The following is a 12,340-nucleotide window of genomic DNA, read 5'->3' as shown; positions in this document are numbered from 1 at the left end:
TGCTTATCAAGGTTGCCCTATTTTTCTAGCAAATTGTTATCTTTATTTTCGGAGAATTTGTTTATTCAAATGAACTTTTTCAATAATATAAAACGAGTTTTGTGTATTAAAATATTTTGTGTTTTTACATTTACATTACCACTACAGTGCGACTAGCGAATTACCCAAAGAATTTTGTAACTACAAAATTTTGGGAAAATACGAAGTGCTCAGCAATGGAACAATTTGAATAGTGAAATAAGATAATATAAAAAAAACGAAGCAATATGAAATCCCGTAGAAAAACCCAGTTGGAACATCAGCCTCCAAAAAGCTGCAGGTGTCATATTATCAGTGAGTATAATGTTAATAGTAAAGCAAAATAAAATAAAAAATGAAAACGTACACTCGCTCATATTTCAATCTGAGTTAATTGCAAGTAATTTGCTTTACAGATGGGAAAACGATTCCTATAAATCTCATTGTTTATTGTAAAACACACAACAGATGAATGTAATTTGTAACACGTATCCTTAATTACACAATCGGTTAATAAAACCACAAAGACATTTCGTTGTATTCTGTTGAATTTGATTGGATGGAGCATTGCAATGGTTTAAATGGCTCTTGCTTATCATTTTTTTTTTCATATCATTAATTAGTTCTGGACAAAGGAACACCTTTAAGATAAAATTAATCTTCGAATCTAAAACCTTATTACGAGCCTAAAATAGTACAATATATACTGAGAGACGCATTGTACCTTTATTGTATACTATGGACATATAAGAAATAATATTTTCAACAAAGTCACGTACCAAGACATGTCGGATTCTCCATTTCCGCAGGTTTTTTTTATTACAAAATATGCATTATTTACTTATTTCATTTATCGATATCAGCTTTCTTTATTTTGAAGGCATTCTTAAAAGAGGAAAACTTGAAAACTTACAGCACGTATAATGGTGTTTTGGTTTTCCTACAAGTAGTTTCTGAATGGAAAAAGAAGTTCATTTAGTCTTAATAAATTATGGTGTAAAAGAAATAATGTCAAGAGACTTATTAGCAATTATCGCCTATTAGATAATTGGATTTAACGCGGCTGCTGGTGAATTTACTCGCTGTTTCGTTCAGGGTAAAATGTTTGATTGGCGTTTTTGGGCTACATCCATAGAGCTAATTCAAACTTTCTCACTTGACTCTGCCAGTTTATCACAATTTGTCTTATATCACTGATTAAGTAAATTCAAATTTTGGTTGTAGGTCAAATTGTGGTTTGGATAATTGGGTCCTCAATTCTTCACTGGGCTGGAGAAACAGCGAAAAAGCGAACAGGCGGGGAAAAGAAAAAATGTAAAGATACACTGGATAACTAAATCTAGCATGAGGTGGATTTCGAGTCGGATTTACGTGTCAGGGGAAAACCAAACTACCTCTTAGTTCATTTTGCGGCTGATAATTTAGTAGTGTCAAATACTAAAAAACTAATAGAGAACACCAAATGTTCCTTTTTACGAGCAAAATATTTTGTACCAGACCTAAACATTATTTAATCCAAGATGTTGCCTAGACTTTATTGGCATGGAACCCTGACACTAAAAATAACTGATAAATATAGAGAGAGGCTTAATTGCGAAGTACGGTCATTTATGATTAAGGAACAACAATGTCATATTAGTTACCCGTCCATCAAAACATCAGAATTAGTGCTTTTCAGGCACGATGGTACACATTTGTCACCTACAGGCCTAGATATACTACTTAACAACATCCAAGGAGGACTTGAAACTTTCGTTTTTGGTACGGACAAGTTTTTTCCGGCAGAATGCTAAGTGAGCGGAGAAAACTGTTTTGGTCGTGAATCCATTTTCTTTTCTATACGAAAGAAAATGTATTCATGTGGCGGTTCAGGGAGAGAATCAACAAGCTGGGAACTGTCCCCTTTGGCACAATTTTCAACCCTACCAGCCGTGTGGTGGAGGGTACTTTGTATTCATTGAGTTCACTTTTGCAATCGATCGGAACTCCCTTCACAACTACTAGGGAGGTGTCACCTTCGCACCAATCTTTATCTTCAGAGAATTGTGTTAACAGAGGGGGTTCCCATGTCTGATCCACTCTTCAACGTAATCATAAATAACCAAGAGGGATTCTGGACATTTGTGTTATCACAGGGTCGCCGATAGTCCACATTGAAAAATCTGCCTATCGGTTCTTGTCTCCCTGCAACTGGCAAAAACTTTTTTCACTGCAAACAATTTTATTTCAATAAATTCAAGTGCATGATGAATTACATATTCTTATTTCTTTAATACAATACAGCCTGTTGTCATCTTTTTAACACTACTAAGTAAGGAAACTACACTATACAACATAGGAATGAATTCTCATTCTGTACTGTCAACTTTCCTTTCAGCACCTGCGTATGGAGTTTTGTATCACAAATACTACGCTATTTCAGAGCTTGACAAACTACGCTTTTTATACTGTGCTAGACTTCTTAAAATTAAGTTTCTAGAACAGGATTATGTTGCTACAAGATAAAAGTTATCACTATAAACATTCAATGTTCGTCATCATAAACTAGTGGATTGTTTTGGTGTGCCAATCTTCACCTTGAGAACCAATTTGTTCACTGTGTCATAGTTTTCATTTTCCTTTCGTATTCATCGGAATTTTATGAACAACTCGGCAGCTGTTTTTAGAAAAGCAGAGGACGTTAACACCACTGGACACCTGTTCCATACTTGTTTTGTGGGCTCTGGTTTGTTACTTAACTTCAGTTTTTTATGTGCGTTACTTTGTTTAGTTCATGTTCTTTGTTATGTTGTCTATTTTTCGTGTAAACTCTTCGTCCTTGGAAATATATTCTTTTGATTTTCACTCGAATCTTGGTTCTCTTTATTACACTTTACCAACTTTGCCCGGTGGCAATTTTGTGTAGGCTCTGTGTATTACAATATGCCGGGAACATAATGAAGTTTAATGAAACTTTTGCAGGATCCTTATTATTTATTCTCATTGTGCACCACCTGTTTCAGATTTTTTTGACAAAAAATCCCCAAAAAAAACAAAAAACAAAAAACAAAAAAAACAAAAACAAACATAAACAAACAAACAAACAAACAAAAAACAAAAACAAAAACAAAACAAAACAAAACAAAACGATTCCCATGTCAAAAGGAGTTTGTTGTCGAATCTTTGCATTAACATAATGTGACATTTAGTTCAGTTTCGATTGGACATTTTATAAATTGATATAAATTGACTGTAGAATAAAGGACCATTATAACAGAATCAAATATTTATGAAAAGAAAGCATTGAAAGAAACGGCACGCTTTTACTTGGTAGTAAAGGTACATTTTAGGACAAATTAAACACGATTGTTTGAAATACCAGCTACGTCGAAAAAATAGAAGTCCCAACCTTTTATTTTAAAGACTTAAAGACACAATAAATTGTGATGTAGTTTGGCAAATAGTTTTTATAATAATCATAACTTTTTTTTTTAAATAATTCGAGATATATTATTTTGTTTTATTTTCCTTTGTCTATCGTGCCTGCCTTTCGTAAATATTACTCTGCTTTGTTTGAATGGTTGATTTTTTACTAATTCTTTTTCGACCTTAACGAGACATTGAAAACTGTTTGTATTTCAATTTGTTCAAGTTGACATTTCTGTTAAAAAGTGTCACTTTAAGCCATCAATTTGAACAAAACCTTCTATGAGATTTTTAAAACAGGAAGTCGTTAACTGTTGATCTATTTATACACAAAACATTATGATGTACCTCATTGATATTGCATCATTGGTGTGTATCAAAATAAATTATCTAGCATCTTCACAGGAGGCCAGATTTATCTTTTGAAACTTCATGATAATAGAAAAACCTAGACTACGGAAATATACTTTAAACATCATGTAACATTCCATTCTCGTATTTTGATGTATTCTCCCATTACTGACGTTTCGGTAATATTTGCCCATGTACCTCACTTCCCTCTTCATTGTTTGTTTAATAATCTTTTTGACTGCAAAAGGCCTATAAAAGCGTCATATAGCTACGAATTAAAATGTTTTAAGAGTAATCAATAGAACCAAATTGATAGCGAAAATAAAAAGAAGGGTCTAGGGTCAAAGACCAGACTTGAAAAACAGACAAACATAACATAGCAACTAAAGTAACGAAAATGATGCATACATAGTAACAAAAGGAAATGAGCAACTTAAATTATTTTCTATGTGTAAATTACAAATCAAAATAGAGCTGTACAAGGCACCCTCTTCCTTTATCAACACTCTAAATTTAAAGATTAGTTTCCGAAAAAATTGTTGATTTTTGAGTTGAACTTAGTCATCCGGAGTAAGAAGTGGTAGTTATGAACTGTGAACAATAGAATGTGAAGAATAAAAATTCCCTCACTTTTTGTATCATCGTCGTGTCATTTTGTCTCACGACGTAGCATTAGTTTTGTGCATTTCTCGATAAACAATCAACATGAGTACCCAAACTTGCACTTGGTAAGTGCTGCTCGGTTCTATGTTTACGTCAATTTTATTCGTGTTCTGTCAGTCTCTTAATATTTGTTCTTTATTTTGTTTGTAACTTTCGGTATAAACACATTTTCCATCAAAGACTTGATAATTTATAATTGAGAGGTAGCAAAATTATCAAAGTTTATGAGCTCGAACAAAATAAACTTAAAATGAATTCATTTCTTGTCTAAATGCACAATAGCTGCTGAAATAACCAGTGGTTAATAACAGGAGGCTACACTCGAAGAAAAAAAACTAATTATGAAATCAAAGAAATTTTTGAGAGCTTTGGCCAATTGTTGGCGCGTTATGTATCGATTTGATGTAGGACAATTACTACATCTGACCGTGCTGTTGCTTAAAAGTAAATAGTTTGAAAACAAATAGCGATAAATTCCAAAATTAAAAAGCAAATGACATGTTTATAACATTGAATAGGGAAAGTGATTAAACTGTGTCTAACACTTCGTTGAATTTCATATGTTTGTCGATAAACTTGCAATACCTCCACAATATCCTGATATCCCCAGAAAGTGATCATACGATAGTTTTCTTCTAAGTTTAACAATAACAAGAATTTCAAAGGGTTGCAGAATCTTTTAAGAACATACATGCTAAAAAACAATATAATTAGAAACAAAATATTGGTCAGTGTGCTCCTTTTGTTTAGATATAAGCATTTGAAATTTAGGCGGGAAAAGGATTTCTCTTGATGTTCCATAGGTGTTATTTTGTTTTAAGTATTAAAACAGAAATCTCATGAATATTTTTCGAATAATATTTGAATTATGTTTTATGAAATAATGAAGTATGGTCACCTGGCCAGAGATATTAATGCAATCAAATGGATGAAGCCAGAGGAGTCCGAAAACCTGACAAAAATGACTAATCATGAACATCAAATATCCTAAATCAAAGGCAGTAAGTAGCGTACGTATACATTGTTCTAAGATGTTTTTCTTTATTGTTTGCTTCATTTAATCGATCGTTTCTTTTTATTTTCAAGTAGCGCAACCGACTATTCTTGACAATTTTAAAGGAGATATCTCCTGGTGGAAAACACATACTTATTAAAATATGAATCCCCCGCGTTTCAGAAATACATAAATCTTCTTCTTTAAAATGCAGCGGCGTAGACGATTTCTCTGTAAAGTCAGCTATGTTTGTCTCGCCAAAATGCGCTTTGTATTAAAATGTGACGTTTAAAATTGTCGAATCAAGTGACATCTTATTCTGCCATTTTTAGTTTCTGTGTAACCAGTCAAAGCTTTTACCAAGCTATAAATTATTGAATAAGGTTTTTTTGCAAGTAAGGGGTTTTCACTACTTTTACTTGGAACTCTGTGATGAGGTCTTAACAAGGGTACTATATTCTCTGTTTTCTAGTATGCCGGTGGCGTTTAATAGTTATTTCACAAAGTTCAAAATTAACGAATCCTTTGTTACATTGTTACGTTAATGTGCCATGTGTGCGGCATTGCTTTTCATCTTGATATTCGCACGAAGACCTTGTTTTACTTTGCCATTTTATGATATATTTTCAATAAAACTTTTTGGACATGCCTTTATTGATACGTTTGTTTGAGTCAACCAGGTGTGCTTATCAGTTGCATTTAGACATTAAAGTGCCTTATAGAAATAGCGAGTGTCCTTACGAGGTAAATACACTTGTTGTCTTTTGCCATATTTGTGAAAGTGTTTGTATTCTATATCAATCCGAATAAAACAGATTTTAATACTTCATTTTATTGTTGTATTTTCCCACCACTTTCCCAAATCACGGGGAGCGATGAGCGCTCACAAACCTGTTTAATACGCCATTAACATACTTTATATGCCTGTCCAAAGTCAGGACCCTATAATCCAGATGTTCTCGTTGCTTTTGTGTTCATTTTTATTCGTTTTACGTTTTCTCTATGGATCAGGTCGATTTACGTCTTTTATTTCTTATGAATAGTTTCACCTCATTTATTTTATGGCCTTTTACAGCTTGTCCATTGGTATGGGTTTTGCCCAATGGTATGGGTTTGTGTTGACCTGTTGAATTTTAATTGTTCGTTGCTTGATTTTTGGTGTTTCATTTTCAATTATGCCATATCTCCTTTTTCTATAATTATAATGGCATTTATAAGGGTTCAGTTTTGTTGTACACTGTTTTTTGTTTTTTTCACAAAAATTAAAAAATAACAAAAAATAACAAAATTTTCCTTGTCTTTGATTATTCACATTTTGTTCTTCTCTTCGTATACTCCTCTGATACTGATCTTACTACAGAAATTGTGAATTGACATGTATTTCCATCTTTTTTACACCATCTTTTTGTCAAGAGATCGCGCTTATGTTTTAGTAAAATGATGGCCTCATATCGTTTATTAATGTAAAATGTTTCCACAAGTTATCCAGCGAATAGTAACACAAGTTTCAAAACAAAAAGGGTAAAATGCATTCAACGACAAAGCTTGATACGACCATAGAAATCAAAATCTGAATAGTTGGAGCAATATTGGACACATCATTCCAGCTTGAGATAGCTTTGAATGTTACGATTAGAAAGACTGATGTTTAGTCCCTGGATTACATTCTTTTGATTTCAGCTAGAATCGTGGTTCCCTTGATTACTCTTTCACAATAATCGAACTGATCTCCTTAATTCCTAAATGGTTCTCGTCACGAACTCCAAACTCAATCTGAACTCTATGTTATATATTTAAAAGAGGGCCATTCTTTTTTTTCTCCAGTTATCATACAGACATAAGACAAATACTTGTTCAGGCTTACAAATACTTATGATAGCATGCACTGCTGAAACGATGGAAAATTCATGAAGTAAACACTCACATTCAAATCTTCTAAAAAAAATATTAAATATGTTAAAATTAAACATCTTCAAGGAATAAATAAATATATGAACTCTCTACAAAATTTATGTCATATTTGTAAGTAAATGCGATGCAGAGCTGATGTAGTTTCAGAAACGTGTTTAGTTCAGTTACGACGGTTCAGACGGGTTTTCAGATAAATCTGGGAATAAATAAAATAACGAATTAACACTTTTAAAGTTCAGTGAGTGAAATCTGACATTTTCTTAACCTTATCATACATCAAATTCAAAGTTTTAGATTGAAAGATTGTGCATCTTATCTGCAACATTTTGAATATAATTACCTAAATTTTCAAATTGAATTGTTTTGTATATGCTGTGTTGTGTATAGGTTAATCTTCCAACAGCAAAAAAACGGTGCCGAATACTTTCAACGTAAAACGGAGGAAGACCACGGAAGCACAAAATTTTATAAAGGCGCTACTGCTATTTGCTTATCCGACTTATTAACAAATTTGGCCACTACTCTTTGAAAGAGTAACCAAGGGAACAAATGTTACAGCGGCAATCAAAAGAATGCAATCCAGGGACAAAGACCAGACATGGAAAACAAACATACATAACAACGAACATAAAGTAACTAAAATCATACATAAAAAGTAACAAAAGCAAATGAGCAACTCGGGAGCATGGACCAGGTGCACCGGTAGGGTAAGCGTCCTCTGCTTTTCTAGAAAAACCCGCCGAGCGAGTTGCTCATGAAAAGTCAAGTCCGGGGTAGACAAACGAGGAAAGGAACTATGACCCGTTGAATAAATCAGTTTTCATGGTGCAAATGGATACACCATAACGATCCACGAGTTGAAATCCTAAAACTTCAACTGTCGGATCGTTTGTAGATCGAAGAATAGCCACATTCCAGAAACGAACACTTGTTTAGATGAAAGATATCTCTTGAACCATTTACAGCAAAACAAAATTTGAAAAATTACATATGACAGGTGTTTATCATATACAGTAACCAATTAGAAAAAAACTAGTTCGTTTATGTACTAAACAATATAACTATTAGGTATGGCCAAAAAAATATAGGAAACATATTTGATATTGGGAATTTTCGTAAATTTTTTCTTTTATTCAGCTAACACCTCAAGAGCAACTCCGTTTGGTACTTCTCAAAACTTCATTTATCGAACACATGTCAGTCAATTTAGTTTTGTGTTTCTCGACATTGCTCATCACGTATAAGTGTTAAAAAATGGATAATTTTCGACCAACTACGGATCGCTTTTTTCTTCAGTTTTTTTTTATCTGTATTCATCTTGTATTTAATTAATGAACCACTCCAATTGACGTAATAGGTTAGATTTTTTTATTAAATATTATTTGATATATTTTGACATTAAAGCATATAATCATGTAATGATTTCAGATAAAACTGAAAACAAAACCCATAAAATGCATTTTTTGCGTTAAAAGCAAGCCGTTACATTATAGCACAATGGCAATAAAATAGAACTAGTCAACCTGAAATATGCTTTTTAAGAAATATATACAATGTAGTTGGTTAATATACCAAAATGTAAAAATGGAATATCAAACCTTTCTGTTGAGGTTTGGTGCGTTTACCATTGGAATAAAAGCTATTCCTTCGTCAGCTCCTGCTTTTGGTCTCATGCAGGCAATGTGGACACACGCACCAAGGAATTCCACAAGCAGTCCGAGCGACATGATCATGATGGAATACGGAAAAGTTTTCTTTAGGTCTACTGCCGATTGTAATGATTCAACTACGCCCATGATTTCCTTTATTTTGAAATGCGCCGAGATTGTTAGCATGCACATTATTCCTCCACATAAACCTAAAATAGAAATCATGAAAGTAAACAATTGCTTTTTATTTTAAAGAATTGTTTGGAAAACAAACTTACAATCCAAAAGCCATATCTTTAGGCATACAATAAAAAAATATCTATAAACCAAAAGGAACAACATCAAAATAAAATAGTCGATTGGTCAAGATAAAAAAAAAAAATCAGAATCAATGATTGTCTCACGTAAGTCAGTAAAGCCATTACACCCACATTTGATGATGAATGACCAGGATCTTCAGAAAGTTGAACCTTGGTATCTTTTTTTTTTTCAAAATAATGGTTCTTGGCATGACCACATTGATTACATAGTAAATAGGCTTATAGTAGGATTATTTTTTTTACGAAAGATGCGTTTCATTCTTGATAGAATCACCTTAGAGAAAATGTAATTTTCTTTTATACGGCCAATTTTAGAATATTGTAACGATATTTGGGACTCGATGATGATTTTAGTCTACAAGCTAGAAAGTGTTCAGATAGAAGCTATGCGAATTGTGACGAGAGGGACCAAATAAAGGTCTATCAATAAACTTTATGATGAAACGGGAAGGGAAAATTTTCGGACTGAAGGGAAAAAGATGGATTTATATTATTATACAACATTATCAACAAGGAAACCCAAAAGTATTTGCAATCGTTAATTCCAAACTCGGTTGACTCCTTGCATGGACATTATACTAAACAATCACATAATATTTTAAAAATTCGCACGAGAACTAACTGCTACTCTGAATACTTTTTGCCAGCAACAGGTTAACTGTGGAACAAACTTCCTCAGAATACCTGGAGTTCTAGCTGCACTTACATTTGTAGAAATAAGATTAGAGAACATTTAATAAAATGCCCGAATCTTTACTTTATTGGTACACGAATGAACAGTGCTTCTCTCAACGAACATTTGTTCATTCGTAACCTTGTGGAGTCCACCTGTGGTCATGTCGAACCAACTTCCCATATACTCTATTACGAAATAAAATCATACTTTATATGGTACTTGATATACCTATTACTGTAATCGTTTTGGTGTATGGCTTAAATGTTATAAATGCTGAACAAAATGTACAAGTTTTTCTTAAGATTCAGAAGTCTATTATCAAAAGTAAAAGTTTAATAACTACTTGACTTCTATTCACTGCATCTCTTCATTAATTTTGTATTTCCATTTTTACTATTCGTTCGTTTATTCGCTAGTCAGCTAAGATAATTTTCCACAAGAATTTTATTTATAACCATCTTCTTTAAGTTTACTCTTACGGAAACGGAGTTTTCTATAAGCTATTTATCTTCTTTCCGAATCCTACCATGTTTTGTATGTAAAAGTGTATACTTTATTTGCTTGTGCTTAAATACTTGAATAAATATGTTTAATCTAAATAGCCGACACTGTATCGACTGGAGTGTAATTGGCGAAGTGAGGCAATTTTTAAAAGTTATTCGTGTAATTATGCTGGGGAACGAAACTTAGACTTCCAACACTCAAGGCTCCATCTAGGCTATCCAGGCGATTTTTTCCCTTTGTGTTTATTCACACAAATTTTGACCCAAGCTCCAAAACAGCGTTTGACGTTCAAAATTCGCTCAAGACGCTGTCGCCAGCCCTCACAGAAAATGCAAAAATATTGCAAAGTCGGGGAAATAGTGAATAATTTTATGTGATGTTATCCGATTGTCAAACGTTGTATGATTTATTACTGGGGAATGTCGGAAGGCTTGTCTGCAGGAGTTAGTAAGAGAGGAATCGAACGTCTGCCGCTGCGTGGAGCCTGACTTCGACCCTGTGTTAATACAAAACACGCCTCATCGGTTAGAAAGGGGTTCGGTAAAAACAGATTATCTTTTAAAACAATTTACTGAACCGAAAAAAAAAAAGATCATTTGATGGATAGAAATGTTCATCCTTACATTGTTGTTTTACCTGACTGTCTTTTTTGATTTAAGATCAAACGTATTTTAATTGTAAGATTTTAATCTCCTATATGTAAAATATCTTAAAAAAAAAATCGTTTCAGCGAAAAAAAAACAACAAAAAAACAATTGATAGTCAAAGATCGGGCATATTCTTTCATTTATTTGTACCAAAACCTTACCTCCGATGATTATGAACACCGGACCTGCAATGCCTGTGGAAGAACATGACTGTAAAGGGATTGCACGATGTCCCTGGTTGATGTTTCATACCGCAAATGCGGCGGTTAATATCGTACCTACACCGATGCCAATTAATGTAATTGATGCTTCTACCATGAAGTCAATATACTTTATAGAACCTAGAAAACAAAGTACAAAATATAGTTCATATTTGTATGCAGGGGATGGATTTAAGAGGACGAAGATTTTAGAGCATGGAAACAGAAAGGGTCATAATTATACAAATTTGATGTGATTATTCTAGTTATGCAGTGTTCATTTGCAATATAATGATGAAAATAATTTTTCTGTCAATAAAAAACCGGACGTTCAATTATAAGGTCATGGGTTTAATTCGAATAGTTCAAATAAAAATGCATTGAACACCATTTTAGGAATTTTTTTTATAAAACACTGAAATGGTTGTCAATGTAAAATTCTACCTGCAGTAATATAGACGCGCGCACAAGAACCATCAAGTATTGAGACAAATATACGTCACCTCCCATCAACAGTCCTTGAAAAAATTACATGAAACAGTAGATGCCTTACAAAAGACAACCAGATTCGCAGAGGAAGCATAAATTTAAATATGAAGAAGAAGAAGGTTATAACTGAACAGACATACAAATCATCGTAATCTCTAATTACACCTACCATAACTCCACAAGCTCGAGTTAGAGGCTTTGATGGCTTCTGCATTTGACATGGTTGAACAAATGTACGACGAATAAACTTTCACGCAGACTTTACTGTAAAATATGCTTATAGAAATCTAAAAGGAAATGATTTACGTATCTATAAATTAATCAAATGTGTATTATGGTAGATTATGGCAGTATAATGTATAGATATTAAACTTCCATTGGTAGATTAAACCTAATTTTGCTAAGTCTGCCATTGCCGTAATCGGTATGCATCTCACACTCCAAACAAATAATACAGAAGATAGCGGATCATACCTTACGAAAACATACATTTATAAAAAAAAAAATTAAAAC

The 12,340-nt window shown here is 33.0% G+C and overlaps 1 long non-coding RNA gene across 1 annotated transcript; it reads left to right on the top strand.

Moving 5' to 3' along the window:
* The first annotated feature begins 14 nt into the window (after positions 1-14).
* LOC148606616 (uncharacterized) lies at positions 15-2,269 on the top strand. Its single transcript, XR_015915568.1, has 2 exons — positions 15-333; positions 1,243-2,269. It is a non-coding gene; the product is annotated as an uncharacterized LOC148606616 (long non-coding RNA).
* The last annotated feature ends 10,071 nt before the right edge of the window (positions 2,270-12,340 follow it).

Source organism: Perna viridis, chromosome 9 (genome assembly GCF_037379345.1).
Source record: "Perna viridis isolate PV_CMFRI_1.1 ecotype Kerala chromosome 9, ASM3737934v1, whole genome shotgun sequence".
Lineage (NCBI taxonomy): Eukaryota > Metazoa > Mollusca > Bivalvia > Mytilida > Mytilidae > Perna > Perna viridis.
The sequence above is the reverse complement of the archived record's forward strand: the minus strand, read 5'-3'. Positions and strand labels throughout refer to the sequence as shown.